Here is a 20,429-nt window from a genome sequence, read left to right on the forward strand (position 1 = left end):
TAATGACTACCTTTTATATTTTCATGTAACTCTTAATCCATTTGCAATTTTTAAAATACTATATTCCATTCTGTTTGGCAATCTATCTTTCCCTCCTGGATATGATTTCCATAACATGAATTATCTAGTGTGTTTGAATGGTTACACAGCAAACATGGCAGAGAAAAATTGCTCTCAGGAACCAGTTTGGCATTCTAATTGCCTTTATTATCCATGGACTCATCAATGTTCTTCAAAGAAATTGCTGTAAACACCAAAAAGCAGCCCTGGTGATTAAGGTAGGTGAAGACGGGCAGAGGTGGTGATGTGCTGGATGAAACCATCACTTGACACATCCACGTCCCATGGCACAGTGCATAGTTCAAGTCTAGGTACTTCGTTTCCAATCCAGTTTTTTGCTAATTCACAGCCTTGGAGTTAGCAGATGAGAAAGACTCAACACCCGAATGCCCCCCACCCACAGGAACACCCAGATGGAGTTCCAGGTGGATGCTGCAGGTGTTTTGGGAAATAACCAGCCAATGGAAGTTTCTCTTTCTTTCACTTACCCTCTCCTGTCCTCCTCCCTCTTTACCTCCTTCCCCCTTCTATTTCTTTATGTCTCTATGCTGTTCAAATACATAAAAAGTAGTGGCAAGCACACACTATTTTTCTTTTTTATCAGGCTTAAGTCACTTAACCTGTGCTCCATTTGCTACAATTTCATTCTATTTATGGTTGAATAATACATCACTGTGCATGCCTAACACCCATTTTTATACCAAGTCTGCACACACAAATCCTACCATCTTGCCAAGTGTAGTGGTCTAGTCTGTATCAGCTTAGTTCTTCAAAATTAGCCTCTAACCGTCTCTGTCTTTAAATTCCTGCTATTAATTCCATCCAGCACATCCTCATATAATTGCATTATAACTGGTCTTGTTACGTTTCTACGTTGTCTTACCTCTTCAGTAAACCCGCTAGTGTTGCTATTAGATGCTGCACCTAATGCTGGGTATTTGGCAAATATCTTGCACATTAAATATTTATTTAACAAAAATAATTCCAGACCTGAGAGACAGTGACTAAGAAGCCACCCACACTTATGGAGTCATTGCTCCCAAACCGGGGGAGAAGACAGGTCTCCTCTCACTGGTGTCCATCCGTTGCTGCTCTTCTTTTTTTTTTTTTTTTTTTTTTTAAAGATTTATTTTATTTTTATTACAAAGTCAGATATACTGAGAGGAGGAGAGATAGAGAGGAAGTGGAGCTGCCGGGATTAGAACCAGCGGCCACCGTTGCTGCTCTTCTAACTTGCTCTCTGCGTGTGATCTTTCTCTGAGATTCCTCTTCTCCTAAGCACGATTTCAGTCACACACTGTGGGGTTTTATATGGAAGCTGGCTCCAAACCTAAGAGGTTACTTAGAAAACTGGCATCCTTTTGCTTCAAGCACACCCTGTAATCTTGCACTCAAATCAGCATCCAGGAGAAGCTGATGCGATTGAGATTTATCCTCCAAGCATGCCAGAGCACCTGTACCTTGAAACCAAACTCGCCTGTGAATCCAGAGGCCAGCTGAGAGGCACACTGCCACCCTTGAGTACAGCCAGACAGCACCTACCTGAACTAATCTGCAGTCACCACTCGACTCCATGCAATGCTAGAAAGAGTACATCAGTGTCCATGAAAGTTGGACTTGCTTTTCATTAGCCAGGAATCTGCTATACACTCACTTTCCTCTTTGAAACACTTTCTGAAGGCAATAAATTCAGAAAAAACAAACATTTTCATTAATTCCATCTACTCCAAATGCAAATCAAGTATATTTTCTGTAATATCACCCTCTGGTTCATAAATGTAATGAACATAATACAGAAAATGCCATGCAAGTCATAAAAATAAAAGGGTCTACCTGGCTTCGTAAGTGTGCAGGGACCTAGACAGCCGACTCAAAGGAAAATATGAAGAGAGCAGGTCTGGGAGACTGAGAGCACAGAACTCGAGCCAGTTTCAGTGAAAATCTCCCATGTGAGTCATTGTTAGCACAAACTGGAATACCTGCAGAGGAGTGATGAACTTGAATTTAATTTGGCAACGCGCATGCAGGTCTAACTGCCCAACTGAGATACAACAGCACATGAAGATGTGTTTTGAACCATATTCTAGTATTAGAAGATACAGAGTATTAACGGGAAATATATCCAATTCTTAAGGAAATGATTGACAAGGCTAACAAGGACATCTGTGGGAGGGTTCTAGATAGGATTCACATCCCATAATAGGCCTAAGGGCAACAGGTCAGAGCTGAGGAAGAATCTCAGTGAGAGATTAGCAGCACAGTGAGGTTAACAGAAAAGTGAGACTTCCTTGCTTTGGAGGACTGACCCGCCCCCACTGACGCTGAGCCCGGAGCAGACTGAGTCATCAAGGCCGATCACTGTGAGGCTGACCCTACGTGTTTCATGATCAACACAGAAACTGTGGGTGGTAAGCTCAGAGGTGATGAACAGGTCAGACAATCAACGAATAAACCAGTGATTCCAGAAAAAGAGTACCAGCCAATGAGAAATAAGGCAAATGATAGTACACTCACCCTAATACAACACATTGTTTTAATTGGAATTGTAATGTTTCTCACAATCGGTCCATCATTCCCAATTTAGAGTTTATTATTATACCTATCCCCAAAGGAAAAATATCAATACACACACAAACACGCTTGGGAAATCTTACAAAATAGTCTCTGGTTATTTATATATTTATTGTTATATAAAAAATGAAGTGTAAAAAGAGGAGTACTTGGTAGGCTACCTGGTGAGTAAACAAAATGGATTGAAGTAAATCTGTATTTCTTCTATGGACATTAAAAACAATCTCTGCTAACGCAAGAAGAAATCTGAAGGAGCCTCAATACACAATGATGGAGGGAGAGATTCCTTACTGTATATTCATTTTATGCTTTTGCATATAAACTTAGTTACATGATTCTGCCTATTTAAAATAGAGCATTTTTAGATATGAATAGACAACTTATATGCTTGATTGAATTATCATTTAGACTAGAAATATGCAAACACCTAAGAGCCATGTTATAAGAAAAATTATGTGGGCCCAGCGGCGTGGCCTGGCAGCTAAAGTCCTCGCCTTGAAAGCCCCGGGATCCCATATGGGCGCCGGTTCTAATCCCAGCAGCTCCACTTCCCATCCAGCTCCCTGCTTGTGGCCTGGGAAAGCAGTCGAGGACGGCCCAATGCATTGGGACACTGCACCCGCGTGGGAGACCCGGAGGAGGTTCCGGGTTCCCTGCATCGGATCGGCGAGCACCTGCCCGTTGCGGCTCACTTGGGGAGTGAATTGTCGGACGGAGGACCTTCCTCTCTGTCTCTCCTCCTCTCTGTATATCTGACTTTGTAATGAAATGAATAAATCTTTAAAAAAAAAGAATTATGAATATGAAAGCCAACTATTTAAAAAGGGGGGGGGAATCTTAAGATATCTGCTGTCCACTACAACAAAATCTGGCTTGAAATTCCCGGAAGTCAAGGAATCATGGAAAACCAGGTGAGTTACATAACACCACTGTTTATAATGGAGGGGAGATATTATCCAATTCCCAGCTGTGGATACTGGAGCAAACATGGGCCCTACAAGAAAGAGAACACCCTTTACCTGAAGTCTTGCTACATTAAAATTTTGAACTAATAAGATGATAAATAAATAAATACAATAGCATGCTACGTGTACTGTTGTGCACTTGGCTAAACTGAAACCAAATTTCCCAGACTCCTTTCCCTACAGGATCACAATTTAGTCTGGGGGAGACACCTCCATTTGCAGTGAGATCTGGATGCTGCATGGAGTAGTAGCCATTGCTTGCTAAGGGTTCTCGTGGTGAGGACAGTCTGAAACGCCAGGATATCCTAGCTTGTCCCCATTCTCTTCCTCTCCAGTTTGTCCCTTTACCCAGATGCCAGTCTGTCTACTGAGAGCGACACAAAAATCCCCACCATCCAGAAGCAACAGCCTCCATAGAGTTGCAGCATTTGCCCACGTGATCCCATCTGAGCAGCCACAAGTACCAGGCCTTAGCAGCGTCATGGCATCCTCTTGTGCCAGGGCCTCAGAACTGAGTCGTGATTTTTCTTTGATCCTCCAAACTTCCCCTATGGGGCTTTATTTCCCACATTTTTCCAGTTACATCTTATTTCTATAGTAAACTCTTATCCCATAACCTTCACAGTGCTTCTGCTTCCTTTATTGACTCTAATGAGGACAGCCGATACGGGCCAAGGTCAGCAATACTAAAGCACATGGCACAGGAGAGTTTCCTTGTATTGGCGTGTGTGTTCAGAATTCAGTCAGGTAAGACTTGAAAGAAGAAAGACCAAATGGATGAAGTACAAGGAAACAGGAATGAGAAACAGAGAACCAAACAAATAAGCAAAATAACAGAGAATAGAAAAAAATTTCAAGTGGTATGGAGAAACAAGAGAACAACACATATAGCTGTGGGACTGGCATGGTAGTGTAGCAAAATAATCCTCTGCCTGCAAGTGCCAGTGTCCCATATGGGTGCCAGTTTGTGCCCTGGCTGCTCCACTTCCACAGCTGTCTGCTTATGACCCATGAAAGCAACAGAGGATGGCCCAAGCCTTGGGCCTCTGCACTCACATGGCAAGCCGGCAAGAAGCTCCTGGCTCCTAGCTTCAAATCAAACTCAGCTTGGCTCTTGCCCTTGTGGCCATCTGAAGAGCGAACCAACAGATGAAGACCTCTTTCTGTCTGTCCCTCCTTCCCATTCCGTAAAAATCTGTATTTCAAATAAAAATTTTAAAATATTTAAAAAGGAAAGACATACATGTAGTTATAAGCAGAAGGCTGCCACCTGACTGTCCCTGGTTCCCAGCACTGCGTTGGCCAAGGATGTCTTTCGTTTTCACTTTTCTTCTGGGGCTTGTAGCAGCCCTCTGCCCCATCCTTAAGTCAAGATCCTAGAAAATCTATCCTCTTTGTTCTCCTTGTTTTGTGGGGAATTTTATGGATAGTCCTTAAAACAGAGAAAAATCTTTTCTGTGCTCCCCTCAAAGATGTGTCTGTTTTACAGACCTTCACAGACCCCAGGTTTGCATAACCACCATGCTTCCAAAAACCAGGTTTACGTGCACAGTTAGTCTATTCCTGCCATGTCTTAAGTTAACACCTTACTCAGCCTCAAAGCAATCCGCTCTATAAGAGTTTAAGAGATTACTTCAACTAGAAACTTAGCTATGAGTGCAGATTTCTAATTATCTAATTTAACTTGGGATTTGAGCTCAGAGAACTCAATGTCATGGTTTGACTCCTTGTATCCTCCCTGACCTACTGAGAATGACATGAATAATAACAATAAAATACGTACTGGGCTCTTCCCATGTCCTGAGACCAACATCAACCCATTTAAACTTTACAACAACCAACCAATGGAACACCTATATTACATTTATATCACAATTAAACAGGTCTGGAGAGAGTAAACAATTCTTCCAAACAACATAACCAATATGTTTAAACAGTCGTTTAAGTCACTGAACCATTAGATATGTTTGCTTTGTGGAAATGGGTATCAAACAGAACCTCAAGATTTGATCACAAAACAATCCATACACATCATGTTATCAGACTTCCTAGTGGTGCCATCCATATACTGCTAATATACTATAAAACCAAATATATTGATTGACTGTCCTACATAAGTGAAAGGCTATTTTACCTGTGCATTAAGATCAACTACTGCAGACATGTAAATTAGCCCTAACATACCACTGTGACTCTTCCAATATGGAAGACATGCCCTTCATGGATGTCCTTTGTAGAAACAGACCTTTGCTGTGGCAGGGTGCCACACATTCCATTCTGAACACTACAGTTACAGAAACAAAATCTATAAGGAAGGGAATCCGGGACATAACTCCTTGTAACCCTTATTTCCAGAATTTCATTCACAAGATCCTGTTGCTTTTCACTTTGCTTGTCACGAGGACCGTCACACAAAATCTGCTTTGCAGCACAGAAATCCCAGAATACGAACGAACCAGGGCCATTAGGACTGTCACATTCATGGTGTCCATTTAAGCAAATAACGATCAACTTATTCTAAACTTAATCTTAAATGATACTTAAGGAATCAAATATCAATAAATTGCAAGTAATTAAAGATAATTTCTAATCCATTTGGATAAAAGTCTAAACCATAGAAAGTCAATAAATGCTTCAATTAATCCTGAACTAACTTTCCCTAAGCGAAACAGAAGAGATAACAACTGTAGTGGCAGAGGATCTATGCCCCAATCAACTTGTTCTCATCTAGGATATTAGCTTGGGAGTCCCACACCTGTCATCTATTGAAAATAAAGCTAGACTACAGATGGGGGGAGAATGCCTAAAAGAATGATAGGATTGTAATTTAGAACATTTTCCCAGTACTCTGCTTGTAATATGCTTCTATTAGGCAACTATTCAAAATTACTTTGTATTCCTTAACAACACAGAAGTAAGAAATCCAAAGCAAATTCAAGATCGGAGGAAAAAGCAATCTTGAAAATCAAAATCTATCACAGTTATTTACAACTCAGATTAGGATAATCAGCCACTAACACAGTTTGTTCACTACGTGCTTATTCAACCAACATAGATTGAGCTGCAGTACCTGGAAAGGTTTCAGAAATTAATGAGACTGATTCTCCAACTTACAGGTTCCTGGTAAAACATGACAAGATATTAACAGAGAAATGCTTCAGACTGGAGGCAAAAGAACGTGAGAGGTCAACTTCCCTCAGCTTAAGTCCAGTCAGTATTTACAGAAGGTTTTCGTTCTTACTCTTAAGGAACAAATAGTCTAGTTGTGAAAAACAAGGGCATGCTTGGAAAGGAAAAAAAAACCACAAAGAAAACAAACTTGGAGATGCACAGAAGATGTATTTGATGGGAAGTAGACCCCAGAGAGGAGAACAGGTTGGGGGAGCAGGAGAAGGGGAGGGAGATACGGAGAGAGCAAGAGATGAAGGAAGGAAGAAGAGGGACAGAAAGACAAAGATGGAGACAGATGGTGGAGGGAGAGATAGGGAGCACACAGGGTTCCAAGGCACTTACTACAGGAATTCTTGGAAGACTGGTTCCTGACTGATTTTTCTACTGCAGACCATCCTTATTCTGGTTAATATTATGCTGTGGGTAATACTTCAAGGTTCAAAAATAATCAACTGACTTTACAGTTTGCTGAAACAATGCTAGAGTAATTCAGCTTTAAAGAGAGAAACTATGGGGCCAGTGCAGTGGCACAGTAAACTAATCCTCCACCCTAAGAAAGAGCAACTTGGTGTAAACTAAGGCAGGGTAAGCAGAAGTAGAGACACAGACACAGAGATCTGGATTGCATGTGGATCGCCGGAACTGGGAAGAAGGGAGAAAGAAATAAAACGTTACTTCTAGAGCTTTATTTGGGTGATGACCAAGGCTGGGTGCTGCCGCTTTCTGTCCAAGTTCCCTGTTGCTTCCTGTTGCTCAGAATCCTGACCTGATCTAATCCCTTGCATTGCGTGCTGTGCCAGCCACACTGCATCCTCACTATCCTTCAAACAGACCAATGATGCTTTTGGTTTGGCAAAGATGTTCTTACAGATTGAAACGCTCCTCCCTCAAGTATCTGCTTAACTAACGCAGTCACTTTCTTCTCCCTATGAAGGGCTGACGGCCCTGGCTAAATGCCAGCCTCCCAGCTTTTCCAATAATCTCTCCTCGACTTTGTTTTTAATAACCATTTTCTAGTTGAAACAAATAGATAATGTTTACATTCATTTTCTAGAAGGTAAGCTTTCAGTATCCAATGGCATCTAGACAAAATGATTCAGTAAGCAGCCAGAGCCAATGGTCTGGCATCAATAGAGGCTTGTTAAGTTACAGGTCAGGGACAAGATTACCCACAAAGGCATACATTACTCCAGCATGAGCACACAATATATTCCACTCATCTTAAACAGAGAAACCTCATTGGGAACTTACTATATATTCAGAACAGCAATTAGAGCTTGGAAAACCAAACAGAAAAATGTGAGAAACTACAAAGATCTAAGAAAACAAAGATCCTCTCCAAATACATCTACTAACGCTGGAACAGAGCCCCGCCCTTGCACCTAGGTATCACTTCTAGCTCTACAGATTAACTGCTGCCATTCCTCCAGCTCACACTACTTCCTCAAAGATCTGGAAGGTAGCATTAGGTTTCCAAGTCTGCATTGCTTGTCAGTGCACTGGGTCTCAATGAACAGGAGGAGGGAGCCCTCATGCTCAACTTTGTCATTCGTACCAACAGGAATTCCCCCAGCAAGCAAGAGGTCTTTAGGCTCCCTGCAAGCTTAGCCCCACACATGTCCTACTCAAGGCGCAGAATAGAGTCCAAAGTGTGGAAAATCCAACATGAAAGCCTAGTGCTGGCTACAATGGAAACAATGCAGGCGTAAGAGCCAAGAACAATGTATTACAGTGAATAGTCCAAAAAATGTGAAGTAAACATGGAAAAAGTAGTATTAAAGAAGGCAAAAGAAAGAGCTTAGCGAGCAGTCAACAGTTCCAAATGCCACAGGGAGTTTCGAATGATAAATACCAAAAAGTGACTGTAAGGTTTCTTAGTTTTAAAAAAGTTTCAAAGGAATAAATGTCAAAGAAAGCAGAATTCAGTGCTGTGAGAAATAAAAAGAAAATAAAGAGAAGACAGTGAGTTAGATAACCTTTCAAGCCTCATTACCCTAAGTTCATAATTACACATCTCAGCATGCCCACTCCTTGCAATAGATGCAAAGTAAATAATTATGTTTTCATGCAGGGATATTCATATTAGTAAAAATGTGAAACTACCTAACTGCCCCAAAGCAGAATGTACATTTAACAGAACATAACTGTGCATGAATGAAGTTGCCAACGGCCCATTATTGGGCAAATAAAACTGGAAATGCTGTATCTGCTGAATAATTCAATGTAGACAGATAGTCTATGTATTTGCTCAATCTCTGGAATACTTAAAGCTGTAGTGTCAGGAAAGTGCACTCCTCCAGGCTATGAAAATGAGAAGGCTGGTTTTCTCTCAACAATTAGGGAGGGAACGTTTTTATTCCACAAAAGCGTCAGGAACTTTCCATTCATCATCTTGATCATAGAACCCCCCACCATGGTCAGTAGCTGACCACAGCCTACTGACTCCTCCTCAAGGGTGCTCCTGCAACACGCTGTGTCCATCCAGTGACATCCCCTCTGCTAACCTCTGAATGTTTGTGGTTCCCAAGGAGATGATTTCAGGAGTGGGGCACTTGGGAGGTGGTAAGATGGTGAGCAGAGTCCCTCTCACGGAGGACCGCCCAGACTCCAGAACCATTGGTTATCTTCAAGCCACTTACTGCATGGTATTTTCTTGTGGTGGACAAAGCAGACCAGGGCATTTCTCACTATTATCGATTTAATTCCTCAGCACAGTGATTGCTTTATTAAGACAGGCAATAGGTCAATAAAATGCTGACAGAAATCTACCTTTCCTATGTAAGCACATCAATACTAAATGCCTAAATTAAGGGCATATTTTAAATTTTATTTCTTTGAAAAACAGATGGCTACAACAACTCTGAATGTGCCAGACTAAAGCCAAAATCCCACAGCCCCATCAGGGTCCCCGACATGGACAGCAGGGACTCAACTGCTTGAGCCAACACCTTCTGCCTGAGAATCAGATTAGCAGAGAGCTGGAGTGAAGCAGAGTAGGCAGGACTCAATTCAAGCACTCAGACATGAGATGGAGGCATCCGATGCTGTAGCATAACCTACTGCTTCACTGCACCTGCCCCTAAACTCCTGATCATACATGGGACAACACACAGACTGCAGCAACAAGAGCCCATATTAACACAAAAAGTATTACATGTATGCTTAGGACAAAAGATGGAAATTTTTCTTTTAAATTTTGCCTTCTCTAAACTCTCAGTTAATGATTCCTGAGTTTTATAACCTATCTCATTTCTCAAAATCAAAAATTAATTACCAGATTTTTGGACTAAATTATTTGAAGTTATTTGGCCAATAAAAATGCAAATTAATGTTCAAAATGTTCTTGATAATCGTGAGACTACTTTATGGATGCCCTAAATTGCAAAAACAGCCATGAATCAAAAGATCAAAGAAATAAAATTAAAATTAAATTAAACATCCAAAGCTAGATTGAAAAAATATTAAAATATTACATAACATCCCTGCAGTGGCCTTGTTGGATAATTCATTAAAAACATCTAGTTTTGAGTAGCTGCCTGTAGATTTGCACTTATCTCATATTCTGAAAGCATCTGAAGAAACTGACAATAAAAGGCAAATATAAAAGAAAACCATGACAATGTTTTCTAAAAAGAAAAAGACTGATACATAGTGAAGATGGTACTGTCCAATGGGAAACAGCACAGCAAGGAGAGTTGAAACCTGAGAAAGAAATACCCAGTACTGGGCTTCAACACTGCCAAGACACAAAAGATCCCTACAAATTGAGTCTATCTTTGGCACTGAGGTTGGCAAGACCGTGTTGTCATAACAGAGGAAAGGTACTTTCTTTGAGTAGCTCCCCCATCAGATAATTTCACTGTTTTATTCAAATATTACAATCAACCAGGTGACCCAAAATAAAAATGTTAGGAAAATAAGATTTCTGTTTTCGGGCCCGGTGCAATAGCCTAGTGGCCAAAGTCCTCACCTTGAATGCACCATGATCCCATATTTGCGCAGGTTCTAATCCCGCTCCCGCCAGTCCTGCTTCCCATCCAGCTCCCTGCTTGTGGCCTGGGAAAGCAGTCAAGGACAACCCAGACATTTGGTACCCTGCACCCGCATGGGAGACCTAGAAGAGACTCCAGGTTCCTAGCTTCGGATTGACAGCTCCAGCCATTGCAGCCACCTGGGAAGTGAACTATCAGACAGAAAATCCTCCTCTCTGTCTCTCTTCCTCTCTGTATATCTGCCTTTCCAATAAGAATAAATAAATCTTTTTTATTTCATTTTATGACAGTTTCATAGGCTCTGGGATTCCCCCAGCCCCTCCCCAAGTCCTCCCCCCATATTGATTTCCTCCATATTGTTACAGCAGTACAGATCATAACCAGTCATAATTCCATCATTGTGGGCATGGACCATGCAGAGAGTCCAGCATCTTAATGTCCAGATAAACTTAACAGTTTGTTTGGGAGACCATTCTTGGTCTGAAAGTAGAGCTGGCAGGATATCATCTCCTCCAATGAAAAGCCACTACACTACTTCAACAACTTCAAATTTTTAAAAAAATTTAATTAAAAAAAAAGATTTCCGCTTTCTCCATCTTGTCTTTGAGCATTTCCATCAACTCAGGACTTGACTTCTGCTATCTCATGAACATTTCTGTCCTCCAAAGTAGATATACTGAACGTTTAATCCCAAAATGATAGTATTAGAAGGTATTGCTTCTACGTAGGCAATTAGGTCAGAGAGCCAGAATCCCCATTGTGGGACTGGTGTTCTTACAGAAGCTCCAGGGCGCACAATCACCCCTCCCCCAGAGCTTGCAGCGCCAAGAAGCCATTCCTACAGCAAGGAGAGGCTTGCCATGCATCCTGTCTCCTGGTACCTGCATCTGAGACTTTCCAGTCTCCAGAACTGTGAGCAATAAACGAATAAGCCATTCCATGCGTCTTTCTCCAGAGAAGTGGGAGCATTCACCCCAAATTCCCGCACCAGCTGGAAGTGGGCCAAAGCCAGGAGCCATGAATTCAATCCATATCTCCTGCCTGGGCCAGTGAGGACCACTTAAGCCATTCCTAGCTACCTCCCAGGGTTTCTACTGTCCAGAAGCTAGAGTCAGAGCTGGATGGGGAACTCAGGTATACTAACCAGTGTGTCAAACACCCACCCCATGCCAAACATTTAATCCCATATGGTATTTTTTTACATACCAGTGCAAACAAGTAACATAGCCCAAAATGTCACATACACAGTGATTTTCAAAACTCCATCAGAATCATGTGTGGTGTTTCCACTAGCCACATTTTGATTTTGCTTCCAGAGAATCCTGTTACCCTAACTGGTTATACCACTTTGGGGAGCATCTTCATCCAACCTAGGGAACTCTGTAGGATTTGTCATTATTCTAATTACTCAAAAATCTGTAATATACTAAAAGGAAGAGATCTGTAACGCAACAAGGAAAAATCCCATGTGATCCATTTCATCATTAACCATTGTTAACATCAAGTATCTTTCCTTTCATAATTTTCCTCCTGCATGCATATAAATAAAAGGTAGACGACATATTTACTTACAAAATTAATTTTTGTTTTAATGCTTACCTAACTTTTAACTGGATTAAATGTGTTTTTTTAAGATTAAGGTTAAATACAAATATGCCTAGGTCTCTGTATCAGGAATCTTCAACCTTTTTAGCTTCCTAACTTCCTTTCACACACCCAATCACATACAGTCAGTCACAGTACCAAGGACAGCAGCGAGAGACCTTGGGTGATGCTCAGTGGACGTGCATCATCACAGTTGTCAGCTGCCAGCCTCCATGGAAACACCAGCAATGGGTGGTGGTCAGTCGTCCTGTGCTTTCATTGAGTTGGCTATTTCCAAGACAGTAAGCAGCTGATTCTTTATGGATGTTTTTTGAAAGGAAAAGTTAGAGATATTACATGGATGGCAGAGAGCAAGGACTTAGGTCGCCCTTCCAGTCCACTACCAGGGAACAGGATCGAAAGTGGAATAGCCAGGACATGAACTCGTGCCTAAATGAAATGCTGGCACTTCAGACTGTGGCTGAACCCACAGCTTCACAGTGCCAGCCCAGACAGGTCCACTTACCCTTAGCCCAGGCATCAAGGACAGTGCACAAGTGCTCAAACTACATTTCTTATACAGAAGGAACATTTTCAGATTATGCGGCATCTAATATGCATTAGTTTTACAGTGTACTAGGTTAGGTTAAACCTGTCCCTGGGATGACATGCTGGCACAGAAAGCTAAGCCACCACCTGGGACACTGGAAATCCCATATGGGTACTTGTTCAAGTCCTGCCTACTCTGCGTCTGATGCAGTTCCTGTCAGTGTGCCTGGGAAATTGTAGCAGACAGCCAAGAGCCTGGGTGCCTGCACCCCAACAGCACCTCGCTCCTGCCTTTGGTGTCACGCAGCCCAGGCAAGGGAACCACAAGATGAAGGATCAGCCTCTTTCTCTGTCCGTCTCTTTCCCTGTCTCTATAATTCCAGCCTTCAAATACATAAATCTTTTAAAGAGAGAGACAGAGAGCAAGAGGTCTTTGCTGCGAGAGGTGAACTGATGGAGGAGAGCAGTGGAGCAGGACAAAAGCTCATCTGAGAGATGATGAGCATGATTCACCAGGGCTCAGTTGCCACCCACAGAATCTGCAAATTACAATGAGGCACTTGATTCACTTTGGGTTATTGCAGTGTTTGCTTTCCCAAACAATGAAAATGAGATAAAATGCTAAAAGGAGAAAATTTCAAAAACTTTTTGAAAACATCTTATTGTCCAGGCTAAACTGATGATGAATACAAGAAAAAAAGAACATTTTTTGAGGCGATGAACATATGTGCAAATGTCTAAACTCACCAAGATATATAACTTGGATGTGTGCAGTTTTTGTTTGTTATATATCCACAACCTTACAAAGACAGAACTGGCACTTTGATTCAGAGGGTCAAGCTACCGTTCGTGACACCAGCATCCATTACCACAGTGACAGCTTGAGTCCTAGCTACTCTGTCTCCAACCAACTCCTTGCTAATGTACCTGGAAAGGCAACAATCGATGGCCAAGTGCCTTGCCCCACCACTCAAGTGGGAGAACAATATGAAGTCACTGGCTCTTGGCTTGGCTGTGACCCACACGTGCCTATTGCAGTCATTTGGGAATAAATCAACAATTAGGCTTGGACCTATCTGAGCCCCTGCTGTTGTAGTATGAACAATCGAATAGAAAACCCCTGTTTAGGTCAACTGTATCTTTTACCTGCCTTTCAAGTAAAATGGAAATATGAGCTTCAAATAATTCTTACAGAACATTTTGTGAATGAATTATGAAATTTATTTTTTCCTTCTATTTTATTTTTAATTTTACGGTACAATCTCATAGGCTCTGGGATTTCCCTTACCCTCCCTCAGCTGGTTTCCCCTATATTATTAAACAGCATACTCCTTCATAAGTAGTCATAAGTCCATCATTCTGCTATTTAAATGTGTCTATTAAACAAAAGAAAAGGCAACATCAAATAATGAGAAAGTATTCCAGGTTTCAAGCAGAAAGATGCAGATAATATGTAAGCTCTTTAGGAAACAGTACCACCTGGAGTAAAGAGACAGAGCCTAGTACATGATCACTATTGTAGAACATAGTATTACAGTGGGATTTCCTACTTCCATAGCAGACCAGAATCTACAGGATCACACATCGTGTGACTGAGGGTACAACTCTCACTCTGTCAAACAAAAAGCTGGAAGCAGAGCTGGATCAGGCCAAAACAAGTATTCAAGAACTGAAAGACTATTAAGAGGCCAAACATAAGAGTTATGACAGTCTCGGAAAGTACAGAAAGAGAAGCTGGGTTTACAAATGTATTTAATGAAATAATAAGGGAAAATTTCCCTAATCTGGAGAAAGAATTGGGAAACAACATCCAGGAGAGGCACAAGACTCCCAACGGGGTTTATCAAAAGCGATCTTCACCACGACACATGATCATCAAGCTCTCTTCAATTGAACATAAGGAAAAGATCCTTAAATGTGCACGTGAAAAAAATCAGCTGACATATAAAGGAATGCCAATTAAACTCACAGGAGACCTCTCATAGGAAACTCTACAGGCAAGAAGAGAATGGAGTGACATATTCCAGATTCTAAAAGCAAAAAATTGTCGGCCCAGGATAATATATCCAGCAAAGCTTTCTTTTGTCTTTGAAAATGAAATAAAATGCTTCCACAGTAAAGAAAAGTTAAAAGAATATGCCTCTTCCAAACCTGCCCTACAAATGATACTTAAAGATGTTCTCTTGACAGAGAAAAGAAATAGCACCCACCAAAACCAAAGGCAAATGTGAACAACATCCTAGTAAAATAACAGAAGACTAAATTGATGAACCACCCATTGTTAAAATGACAGGACCAACTTACAACCTATTTGTATTAACCCTGAATGTAAACGGCTTAAGCTCATCAATCAAATGTCATAGATTGTAGACTGGATTAAAAAACAAAACCCATCTATTTGTTGCCTACAGGAGACACATTTCACCAACAAAGATCAGCAGAAACTGTATCTCACGAATTTTGATTTTTTTGTTGTTAGTTTCATCTCTTCAAAACACTTTCTTCTGATCAAATTCTTTAATAACTCATAGATGATACAGAAGAATCATTTTCTTCAAGAAAGTTCTTAATTTTTTCATTTCTTCAGCGACATATCAGTCATTCAGTGCCATGTTACTTAACTTCATGGTGTTATTAATTCCGTTTTTTTCTTCCTGTTGATTTTGTATTGTGGCTTCTCATTGAAGGGGATGTATAGTAACTGTGTAATGGAGACTATCATGTCCAGATGTGAGGATACAATGCAATACGCATCTCTACTTCCAGACAAAGATGGACTCCCAATAAAACTGTTTACTGTATCTTGACAATAGGATGCTGGACTCTCTGTCATTGTCCATGCCCGCAAATGATGGACATATGACTGTGTATGAAGAACTATACTATAGTGATGATATGAGGGGAATGTGAATTGGGGAGGGAAATAAGAGAAATCCCAGGGCCTATGGAACTGTATCATAAAATTATAATAATAAACAAAAAAGGAAAAACTGTGTCTTTTAATCCACAGATTTCCCTTACTTTTTTTCTTTGAAATTTATATAGTGAAAAAAATGTTTTTCTGGTAGATTCTCTCACAGTCTCAAATGTACAGTATCACACACAATTTTACTTGTTGCTCTGCCACATGTATTTCCTATAATTTGGAAACTAGACTGAGAGACACAATCGGACCTGGGCTTGGTTTCTAGTAGGAATCTTTTGTAAGTAACAGTACATTTCTGCAAGAACATGCAACATCTGGTTTTTTGTTGTTTCTTTTTTTTCTAAAGATTTATTTCTTTTCATTACAAAGTCAGATATACAGAGAGGAGAAGAGATAGAGAGGAAGATCTTCCATCCGATGTTTCACTCCCCAAGTGACCACAACAGCCAGTGCTGCGCCAATCCGAAGCCGGGAACCTGGAACTTCTTTCCGGGTCTCCCACGCGGGTGCAGGGTCCCAAGGCTTTGGACCGTCCTCGACTGCTTTCCCAGGCCACAAGCAGGGAGCTGGATGGAAAGTGGAGCTGCTGGGATTAGAACCGGTGCCCATATGGGATCCTGGTGCGTTCAAGGCGAGGACTTTAGCCACTAGGCCACTGCACCGGGCCCTTTTTGTTATGTTTCTTATGGCAACAGCATCATTCCTTGTGCTCAGAGGGGGTTTTTACAACTATCATTGTTGTTTCTCTTATTAGCTGAAATTCCCCTTTAAAAAGACAATCTTTCCCTTGTCACTGCTTATATACAGTTTTTATAGGAAAGAGTATCTTTATTTTCCAGTTCATTCCCTAGCCTATTCCAAATATGACCCAAGGGACTGTTACTGAAAAATGATGAGTGGGAAAAAAAAATCAATAGCTTAGTGGTGTGACGAATAAAACCCAAGAATTCTGGAGATGTGAAAAAGGCAAAAATAAAACAGTAACTAAAGAAATTTGGAGTTGAGGAATGTGCTATTTTTAGATTGGAAAAAAAAATGTTTAAGTGGGCCTTCCAAAATTTGCTTTGCTAACATGTATCTAGGAATACATTAGAGATATGCACCAGGTGTGTTTATTGAACGAACAGGTTGAAAATAGAAGCATAGGGAAATAAAAATGCCTTTCTATTTATTTACTTGCTGCGGCTGACATAAATGCAAAGACAACCCAAACCCACGCACCCTGAGGCAATGCTTGCCGCTGTGGGAGTGGGCGTGTGTGCTAAAAGTGCTGACCATTCGCCAGAGGTTGACCACAGAATCATCCAACCGTCTCACAGAGACACTGCCTGCTAAGGGATTCACAGTATCCAGAAATGTGAAAAAAAAAAATCTGTTCCTCGTAAAGTGATTAAAGAAATGTCTCCAAGAGTCCTCATGACACAACAGGCAAGGCAGGCATTCCACGCACTGAGACGGGCACGTTACTGCTGCCTCTCTGCTCCGAGCTCAGCACGTGCTGTGGACACGAACCTTCCCCGCCAAAGCCTGGTGTGACATACACGATTTATCACCTTATACCCAACTTTTGCATATAGGTTGACTTTAACAGCTTTTTTTTAGAACAGAAAGATTGCAAACATAAATAGCCTTATACACCCTTTATTCATTTACTCCTATTATTAATACCTTACATTAGTATGGTAAAAAAAGTCCTATTAATAATCCAATATTAATACACTATCAACTAATGCCTACACTGGGTTCAAATTTCATCATTTTTCTTCCCTAATGTTCACTTTCTGTTTCAGGCTGCTATTCCGGGATATCACGAAATGAAATCATCATGTTGCTTTTATTCGTGATAGACTTTTAGACTGTCCTTGTTTTTGGCAACGCTGACCATATAAAAGCCAGGGACTTTGTGAAATGGCCTCACTTGTGATGTTTCTGATGTTCTCATGAAATGACTACAAATTTCTGCTTTGGGAAAGAAAACGGCATACGGCAACATTTCACCACAGCACCTCAGAGACAGAAACTGTCGGTGTGCTTTATCACCGATGCTGACTTCCATCACTTGGTCAAAGTAGAGTACTGGCAGGTTTCCGCACGCTGAAGCCACTCTGGCTCCGCCTTCCACACTGCATGTGCTGGGAGCTGCTGTTTCTGGCCATATTAGTGAGGACGGCACTCTATGCTGTGGAAGCGGACTCTTACCTACCACCAGGGTGTCTGGATGGCATGCCTATCTTACAAGAGACACCAGCCACAAGTCAGGGTGGCCCCTGTGTGTCTGCATTTCACCTTGTCTCTACCAGCTGGTCACAGACGCTGCTTTTCCTCTCGGCCTCCTGTATAGCCTGGCGTCCTCTGTGGGGTGGCTCTCAGGGTGGGGCTTCCCAAGGGGCAGCGCCAGCTTCGCTTGGGGATTTTCTAGAAATACAGAGTCTTGGTCCTCATTTAAATCCAGAGTCAGAAACTCGGAGTGACAGCCAAGGGTTTTTGTTTTTAACAATTCTTCCCGGGTATCTGTAATTGCTGTGCTGTAAGGAGGATCACGGCTCAAATCGTTCCATGCCCAGGTTTGCCTGTTTTTATGGCAAAATTCCATTTCCTCCATTTACGGGTCTAGCAAGTCTCAGAACTTCCTTTAGCACTGAAGTCGCTTAGACCGCCCACCTGGCATTGGGACATGAGTCTCAGGACTCCTCCTATTCCACAGTCCCACAGCTGCTCCTGAAGACCCAGAAGGCTCCAGTACCGGACATCCTCGCAGCCTCATTACTAAAACATTCCATCTGGTGTGTTTCCTCAGGGGGACAATCTTTTATTCCCACTCTCTCTGATCTTATTTCTGACTGAATTCTTCAAAGGGATGTATTTGCATCGACACCCTTGCTATGTATCCTCTGTCAGTTTTAAGTGAAGTCCACAGATCTACCCTTAGTTCCTGAACACCTGCCTGGGGTGATGAGAACTGTCATGCCCCTCTTTGAACTTGATCCCCAGAGATGAATTCTCTGCTGGTAACCTCTCACAATAACCCTGTGACTGACTGCTGTGCTCTTCTTGCTGCTGCTCCCAGTTTCCATGTGGTATTGGGGAGCCTGTCTGGCCTCCGGCCAAGAGCCAGCGCTGACATACACATGATCATTCAGATTTCCTCTGGCTTTCATTTACACAGAACGTGAAATGACGAATGTCTTGGGACATATTACAGGCCTTTCAACAGCTGTGTAGCAAGTCTTTAAAAAAGGTAGGGTTATAACAAAGTGGTCCTCAATCCCACATCATCCATTTAAACTTTGCTGTTTCATAAAAGTATCATATACAAAAATCCCATGTGACATTAAATATTCATTTCCTCACTTGTAAGCGACATATACACTTTATGGGGAGGCTTACTTAGAGCTATGATGTTTTCACAGAAACAGTTTATAGAGGAGAGCTGGTAGAAGAAATGCTAAACGTTACCAAATCCAAGCCATCAGGAGCTTATTAAAACCATGAGTCACACAGAACCTATTCTCTCACTTATTAACTCACTCATTCGGGAAAAAAAATTTTCTTGACATATGCACGGTAAGTACCCAACCATCCTTAGGTGTCCCTTGCCAGACTTACATCAAGCATGTCTTTGTACTTGCATGATTTTTTTTTTGCAATTTTCCTCAATAGACATTACTACAATAAAATGGGAAATTTTTAATATGCAAAGATATTGTCCTCAAAATCCCACCTCAAATACAAATGGGAGGGTTTTTTTAAACATGTGTAATTCATTTTTATCTTTACAAATGAAGTGGACTCCCTTCTGTCTCGGTCCACACTATGGGCTTAGTCCTCAGCATCCATTTCTAAAAGTGGAATTACTGGCTTAACATGTACTACAAATTTTACCCTTTTTATATCTGACCAAACTTTGCTTTCATTTTTTTTTTCATTGCTTTTTTTATGTTTTTCAAAGTTTATTCAATATATGTTAAAATAATTTTTGTGAATTATTATTTTCACCCTTTGGAAGACAGAAACATAAAAAGATTTGCCATCTACTGATCTATTCCCCAAATTCCCACAACAGGTGGGGATGTGCCAAACTGAGTTTAGAAGTCTTCATCTCCATTTCCACGTGATGGCAGGTGTCTAAGCCCCGGAGCTCCCTCTTGCTGCCTCCCAGGGTACGCAAGCAGGAATCGGAACAGGAGCTGCGACTCGAGCCCAGGCTTCCCAAGTACGGGCTTTTAAAAATACACATGCATTTATTTTATTATTTTATGATGCAGTTCCATAGGCTCTGGGATGGCTCCTAAAATATTTAAATGGACTGAAATGTTAAGTAGATTAAGAAAAATAAAGTATACTTAAGTCACTCAGGGGAGATAAAGGTGAGGATTCAAAGGCAAAAAGGCTGATATGAAACAGCATATTTCAGAACTCTAGCAGGAAGCGTTCTTTAAAGCATCTGCTGTCAGAATAATTCAGATATTTTTTCAACTATAAGCTGCTAACTTAAGAATCCAGTACTATCCTTCATAGGTTCATTTTTTCACTGTACCTGCAATAATAACGGGACCCATCTCTATGCTTCTTTATTTTCAACAGCTACAGCCAATGACTTACACAACAATT

The 20,429-nt window shown here is 41.3% G+C and overlaps 1 long non-coding RNA gene across 1 annotated transcript in view; it reads right to left on the reverse strand.

Annotated features, from left to right (window-relative positions):
- LOC131482539 (uncharacterized) overlaps window positions 1-20,429 on the reverse strand; it is a 197,876-nt gene that overhangs the window by 103,178 nt on the left and 74,269 nt on the right. Inside the window, exon 2 of the long non-coding RNA XR_009247079.1 lies at window positions 1,894-2,039. This is a non-coding gene — a long non-coding RNA (uncharacterized LOC131482539). The remainder of the gene's footprint in view (window positions 1-1,893; window positions 2,040-20,429) is intronic.

The sequence above is a fragment of the Ochotona princeps genome, chromosome 18 (genome assembly GCF_030435755.1).
Source record: "Ochotona princeps isolate mOchPri1 chromosome 18, mOchPri1.hap1, whole genome shotgun sequence".
Classification (NCBI taxonomy): domain Eukaryota; kingdom Metazoa; phylum Chordata; class Mammalia; order Lagomorpha; family Ochotonidae; genus Ochotona; species Ochotona princeps.